Source organism: Mustela nigripes, chromosome 3 (genome assembly GCF_022355385.1).
Source record: "Mustela nigripes isolate SB6536 chromosome 3, MUSNIG.SB6536, whole genome shotgun sequence".
Taxonomy (NCBI): domain Eukaryota; kingdom Metazoa; phylum Chordata; class Mammalia; order Carnivora; family Mustelidae; genus Mustela; species Mustela nigripes.
Window position 1 is genome coordinate 149,131,657 of NC_081559.1, and position 7,803 is coordinate 149,139,459.

The following is a 7,803-nucleotide window of genomic DNA, read 5'->3' on the forward strand; positions in this document are numbered from 1 at the left end:
GCTCTGAGCTGCTCTGAAATTATAGGCCTCTTTCAGCAGATGCTCCTGACTAAAATAACTGCTCCCTCCAACCATGCCCTGATTTACCGCCGGCTTAGTTTTCTTGACTGCCTTCGTGTTGTTGATATCAAATTCCACTTAACCTTGAGCCTCACCTCCTTTCTGCCCTACCTAGACTATCCTGCTTTCTTTCAGCAACATGGCAAGCTTGCCTAATCCTATCCTGGACCTAACTCGGTCTAGTTGTAACTTGGATGAAACTTGCTACTGACATGCTGCACAATGATGACATCCCAGCAGAAGCTGGTCTTTGCTTTCCCTGTGCCAGCATCCAGGACTTTTGCCAACCTGCCTATTCTCACAAATGCTCCAGCAAGGCTTTTGAAATCTATACTACCTAGGATATTTTGCCAACTGAGGTTGCGATGTTATGCTTTGAATACCTGGTAGCGGAGGGTCCTGAGTAAGATATCCAAACCAAGATTGCTGATTGGCAGAGAAAAACTCTACCCATCAATACCAAAAATATCGACCGTCTCAGAGGCATACCTCAGGGCACAAGAATTCAAACGAAGTGACAGAAAAGTCTGACTTAGAAAGCAGTAGTGGTAACTAAAGGAGGGCTAGCACATCTGTGCCAAAATGGCTCCAGGGTAGGACAGAGGCTCATGTTAAACTGAAGTTACTTAGGAACAGAAACTAAGAGCCTTTTGAAATAAACCTGGCTGCCTAAAGGAGAAAGAAATGTTGGTACGGATAGAAAGACACAGAGAAGAGAAATGGTGCTGCCTGAGAGAAAAAATTTTTAAAAGGTGGCTTCTCTGAAGTTGTTTTTTCCAGCAGTTATGAGGCCTGATCATACTATCTACAGTTGGATTATGTGAGAGTCCCACACAGCATTCAGATAAACTTCCTTTCACCTGGTCTATTGGGAAGGTTTTTCTCAGCACACTAGGCAAGTATCCTTGGAGTCAGAAGCTACATAGGCATTTCAGGGTATCTCAGATTCTTCGGTGTAATGATCACTGCCCTGGCCTAATAAATCATCGGAAATTATTCCCATGCTACCTGCACTACTTCTACCTGTGCCCATAGGTATACCTCTCAGATGGTTGACATTTTTGGGTACTAATGGGTAGTTTTTCTCTGCCAACTAGCAGGCCCTGAGTTTGGATATTGCATTCAAGACTCTACCTCTAAGCATTCAAAGCATAACATCTTTGGCCCAAATGTGCTTTGGGCTGTTTTTCACCAAGTTATCTGTCCAGTCAGCTGTGGTGACACCCTAGAGATAAGGATGTTAAGACCCGTGCTACAAACATGGCAACCATGGGTGTGGTCAGGGGAGAGTTTTTCTTAGATGGAAGGCAGGGTGAGGTAGGCAATGATTAGCCAACAAGTTTAGTGATGCTATAAAGTACAGTCATCACCCACAACTACCAATGAGGTCATACTTTCCAGGCCAATGACTATTCATAAAGAATCTCGTGTTTCCAACTTACACGAATGCTTTAAATGTCTGTTGTTAGTGAGAATGTAATTCTAAATATTCTAAATATTTCCACTTCCCAAAGGCAAACTGAATTGTAGACACGCTGAAGACAGACATCTTGTAAATCTTGATCTAACAGAAGTTGTTAGCAAGAACAACTGCAATCTACTTTAAGTACCTTAAAGACAGAAGCACTGCCTTATTTGACTGCATATTCCTGGACACCTCGCTTGATGCCTGAAACAGGTGCCTGAAATACCACAGTATTCAAGAATTGTTGACTGAATGAGGAAGAGTAAAAGAAAGTATATTATTGATTTGGCACAAATGTAGTCGGAAGAATGTTCCAGATAATCGAAGTTTATACCTCCAGCAATGAAAACTTAAAATGGCTTATAAAGACAGAAATCTTAATAAATTGCCTTGCAGATTTTTCTGCCTCATTAAACAAAATGAAACAACATCATGAATACTTTCTAATCTATTCAAATTCCTCATTTTGAATCAATTATACTATTCTCTAATGTACTCTCAAAAAAGTTTAGTTTAGGCACCACCTCTACCAGGAAGCCTTCTCTAGCCCTATCCCATCAGACTTCACTAGATATCATCTTATATTATTCATAGAACCCCCTTGTATACTGCTTACAACACTTTATGGAAATTCCTTGTTAATTCACATGATTCCACTACTTCATATGGTCACACACCTCTGTTTTCCCCATTAGACAGAGGGCATCTCTGGACAGAACACCCCATCTAATTCATCTTTTCATTGCCAGGGCCAAGCAGAGCACACTAGGTGCCCAACAAATGTTGAACTGAAATGAACATAGTTGTGTTACAAGAGGGTTTTGAAAAGTGTAAAACTTAATCTCTACACTAAATTACTCCCACCTTTTTCCATTTTATAATATTAGAATTTTTTATATTGCTTCTGTTTTTTTCCCCAATTATATCATGTTACTCCATCAGAGTACATCTAGAAGGCCTTTACATCCCTTTTACCAATCCAATGATTTACAATTCTTTTATCACATATCTTGAACAGTAGAAAATATTTGAACCCATACCTCTACTAAATGACAGACAGTAAATTTGTGTACACATTATTTACAAATTTGAATGCATGTATTTTAAACTGATATTTTATGTACACTCACAACCAGAAGGGAAAAAAAGAGAAAGATTAGATGATAATAAAGCAAATATTTTTAAACTAAAGTGATATTTTATTATGTTTATCAATAACATGAAGTTTTTTTGCTCTTACTTTGTAAGATCATCTTCTTTTAACCTTGTTATAATATTTAATGATAGAATATTTTGAGGGTTTGGATTCTAGATTCAATTGATGTAATGCTTAATTTTAATGGCTACCATAGATGAAAAAAATACTTCAAATGGACAAAGTATAACTTAATCTTTAGTTATTTAAGTACAATGTTCATTTTTTTATGCCCAGGCACTAATTACATAAAACTTTTTGTTGAAATTCAAACAGGAAGTTCAGTTCTCCTTGAGGTCATCTTGATGTAGGCATTGTGTTAAAAAAAAAAAAAAAGGTAAAAAGATTCAAAACTTCATTTGGATGATGTTTAGATAGGGTAGAAAATTCTATTTCAAAGATTGTATTTGTGACAACATGGATGGACCTAGAGGGTACTATGCTAAGCAAAATAAGTTAGACATATAAAGACAAATACCACATGATTTCACTTACATGTGGAATCTAAAAAATGAAACAAACAATACAAAACAAAACCCAAACTCATAGTTACAGAGAACAGACTGATAGTTACCAGGAGGAGGGGTGCTCAAGGAGAGAATTTACAACTTCCAGTTGTAAAATAAATAAGTTACAGGAATATAATGTACAGCATGGGGAATATAGTTAATAATATTGTATTTGTACGATGCATGGTAACTGGACTTCCTGTGGTGATCATTTTGTAATGTATACAAATGTCTAATCACTGTTATACACCTGAAATTAATATTATATTGTATGTCAATTATACCTCATAATAAAAAAGGTTGTAAAGTTTGTAACTATAAGCATCCTTAGAAGTGACATACTTGCATCATTTTTCAGCCACAATATCACATATTAATAAAAATATTTTCAAACACTTGTTTTTCAAATACCTTTTCCATAAGACCATTTCCCCCCAAATTGTTTACTTTCTCATTTACTGAAAAAAAAAAAGTTTTTTTTACTTTAATAATACTTAAAGAATAGGCATGCTTGTTTTTAAATATTTGTTAAGTAGCACTTTATTGATAAATATTTTGTTATCAGGGAAAGGGTCAGCAAGTTTTAAAAACCTTTTTGTAAATTTGTCTTTAAATTCAACAGCAGTTTTAAGTATTTTTCAATAAAATAACCAGTAAATTCTCTATGGTTGCAAATATTATTGTTATTTCCTATTTCATTAAGTCATGTAAATATTTGACAATATTTTAAAGGCTCATGTTTTTTTGAAATTAAGAACTAATGTTGATGCGCTTCTGGCTTCAGTTTCTCTGATGAAAGAAAAGTTTGCTTATCAATGATGCAGTTAAGAGAATTCACATATAAAAACATTACTTAAAATATTTTTGAATTTTCAACTGCAGACAAAGCATCAGCTCCATCACAATATGTGTTTCCCATAAAACATTTTTAAAAGAAATTCAGTAAGCCTTTTCTTACTGCTGAGAATTTACCTTTTCCAGTAAATTCTTCTTTTTCTTTAAAGTTTTTTCTTTCAATTCCAGTTAGTTAGCATACAATATGAGCTTTAGGCGTACAGTAAATTCTTCTTTTAGAGGCACAAAACTATGATCAATCATGAATTTTTTTTTTTAAATACAATCTAGCCAATAGAATCTGAGACAGACTAGAAATGCCAATATATTCACCCAGCTCTATCATGACATAAATTCTAATGCTATATAATTTGTCTTACCTGTTTCTCAAAGTCTTCAGCTTTGGCAGTGTTTTCTATGTATCTTCCAACACTGGTGACAAAGGAAAATGGATGTTAGTGTGGCTTATTGCTTCGTGAATTATTCCAGTCTTATTCACTTTGGAAGGGAAATCAGTTTTCCAAATGGAAAACTTTTTTTTTTTTCTTTAAGAAAGTATTTATTTTTCATCAGCCTTATTTCCACATTGTTTGCCTTTGCAGAAGAGCAGCTTAGGACCACTTAGTGCTCGTTCCTACCCTTTCAGAGGCCTGAGCAGTGGGAGAAGCCTTCAGAAAACGGCTGAGCACTTCAGTTTTCAGTAGGGAACTGCTGAATCAGCACAGAGGGTGCCTGCACGCCCTCACACCAGTCTTGGACTTCAGGTGGAGTACCGGTGAATTCGTGAGCTGGAGCAGTCCATTCACCTTGAAATTCCTCCTCGGTCACAATCTCGCCAGCAGTAGCCTGCTCTTCCTTTTCCATCTCTTCAAGATCTCTGTAGAACTAGAGATCAGGTGTAATTTCCAAAGAGTGTTCGCGGGAAATGGTGCCACACATGCATAGAACTTCCCAGCCTAGTATCCACCACATCAGACCCACTGAGTGAGCCCCTTTGTTGTTGCAAGGAGCGGCCATGTCCACACAGTGCTGAGGAGGGTCTGTGTTACACAGAGCGACTGTAGGCAGATTAATGTAAGATGCCTCTGTGAGAGGCTGGTGGGCAGCCCTGGGATCAGTAACCATCTGAAGTCTCAGCTCCCAGAGGCTGCCTGGCTCTGCCTAGTGAAGTCTACAGGAACTAAGTGGCCAGCAGGAATAGTGGCTCTGGAAGCAGCAGGGCATTTCAGCTCACTAGCCAGTATCCCTGGATGATATGAAATTGACAAGAGCCAGGTTTTCAAGGGCAACGGTGGTACAAGCTGCCAGCAGGAGCTTCTCCCAGCTTCTCTTCAGATTTATGATAGAGATGCCATCACATTTCCTCTTGCAGATGCACTGTTCCATTTGGAAATCAAGGTTGGTGCCAGCTGAGTGGGTTCCTGATGCAAGGAATTTGAGGACATTCTCCTTCTTCATTTACAGGACATCAGGGGCTCCAGATATTGTGAAAGATTCCCTTTAATTTAAGACAATGCCACAGGGAGCCCTCCCTGTGTGGTGTGGAAAGCCCAAGTGGTCTTTTTAAATAAGTAAACTTATTTGTTATTGAGTTTAGTAAAGTTTCACTAAATGCCAGATTGAGTAATTCTTGACTTTGAAAACTTCTGGAAAAATTGCAAAAGTTTGTCCTTATGTTTTGGATGCTTAGTTTTTTAATGTCTTGCTAATCATGAGCTATCATGAGCTATCATGGATCTTCATTAGCAATAACAAAAAAAAATCCACACTTCAAATAGTTTCATCATAACTTTGAACACGAGGGGAGGTGACTTTTTATTATATCTGAATAAATCTTGCTTAATACTGTAATTGCCAAAAAGCATGTTCACAAAGAAAAGTGTCACTGCTAAGATTTTCTTTTTAGTCCAATTGTGCTTATATTATTAATTTTATCTGCTGTTCCTTTGAAGGATTTTTTAAGTCATTTGTCCATTTCATGAATGTTAGTTTAGGTAGAACTTATAACAACGCAGATAACCTCATGATGAAGAAATGGGAGGAGGTGCCCCATTGTTCTGGGGAATGCAATTCCCACTACTTTGCTCCCATGTGATACGAGGTTGAATCCTAACACCAGACATTCACAAGCTACAGACCATGATGGCCCGTTGTCAATCTTTTTAATTAAGTGTTAGGAAGGACTCGTTTCTTTTAAATTATTTTTAAATAACTAGAAGTTTTAATATTTTTTCCCAAAGTACAATGGATAGCCTAGTGCTCTCCTAAAATACATATACCTCACTTTGGATTTACTGTTCTAATGTTTGGTTGAGTGAAAAAACGTGCTAACACTTTGGATGATTTCCATCTGCTAAAGCCCTGAGAGTCTTACCTCTTGAGCACCAGAATGTATCATTTACTGTTTGGTATTATTTTCATTGTAAATATATTTGTCTTGTCTCCTTACCTAAATTATAAGTAACAGGGAGTCATGGTATACTCTTTTCTTTTATTCTTCACATTACCCAGCACAAGCCTTTGTCTAGAAGATACATGATATGTATGTTTTCTTGTGCTAAATGTTTAGCTTCTCATATGCTATTATCTTGTTTGCCCGAATTACAATTTCTGCAAAGGCAGGAGACTTACTGTTCTTCTTTGAATTCCCCACATCTGCCGCATAACTTAAATAAACCTCCAATGAACATTTGTTGACTAAAATCAGATAACAAAATAGATTTGACTAATAACCTCATTTTACACAGAAATTAAACCAGTAAACTATGGATCATGGCTCTAATAAAATTCATTTATTCTTTTCACTCATTCATTCCATCAAATAATGTTTACAGTGCATTTTCTATGTACCACACATTAATTACAACTGTGGCATAGCAATACAGAAAGTGGAGAACACAAACTAAAAATATGATAAACACACTATATAATCATTATATAATAATCCATATTGAATAGAGGCAAAAAGAAGCTGTTACACACTCTCATAAAACTCTTCAATTTTATATGTAACATCCAATGTGCTTATAAATTATTTATTCAATATTGGTCTGTTTTCCTCACTGGAAAGTAAGTCCCACTGAGGCTCAGACCACAAGTAGACTTGTTACTACTTGTTATTACTCCACCCAGGGGTGTAGCACAATGCTGGCTCATAACCAGGTAGTCAGTAAGTCTATCTTGGATGAATACATAGTTGAATGTATGGGGAGAAAACCAATACTGACAGCATATATTTTAAAAATCCAAAAATAGGGAGAATTATAAAACAGAAGATTGAACTTTTATTGAAGACAGCTTGAGACAAATTGTTCAAGAAAAGTACTCTATGAGTAAATTAAAAAGAATAATTTAAAAGATAAGTTTCTGTTGGATTTTGACAATGGCCACAGCTCAACAAATACGTCCTGAATTCCTATGAAATTTCAGGCACTGTACTGTTGCTGGGATGCAGAGGAGTAAAATAAACTTGTTCTCTGTCCACATGGAGTTTACAGATATGTAGAAGGTATTAAAAGGCATAAAGATTATTTTTCCAATATGTAAAATGAAACAAAAATCTCTACTACCAAAAATAATTGCATATTCAATAACACAAGCAAATACCTAACAAGTATTTGATTGTATTTTGGCATACATATGTATTTTGGTCACATTTGTGTAACTTCCAGTTCCCACATTATGTTCTGTGGTTTCCTGCATAACTGAGACTTTTCTGCACTCTGGATCATTGTTCATGC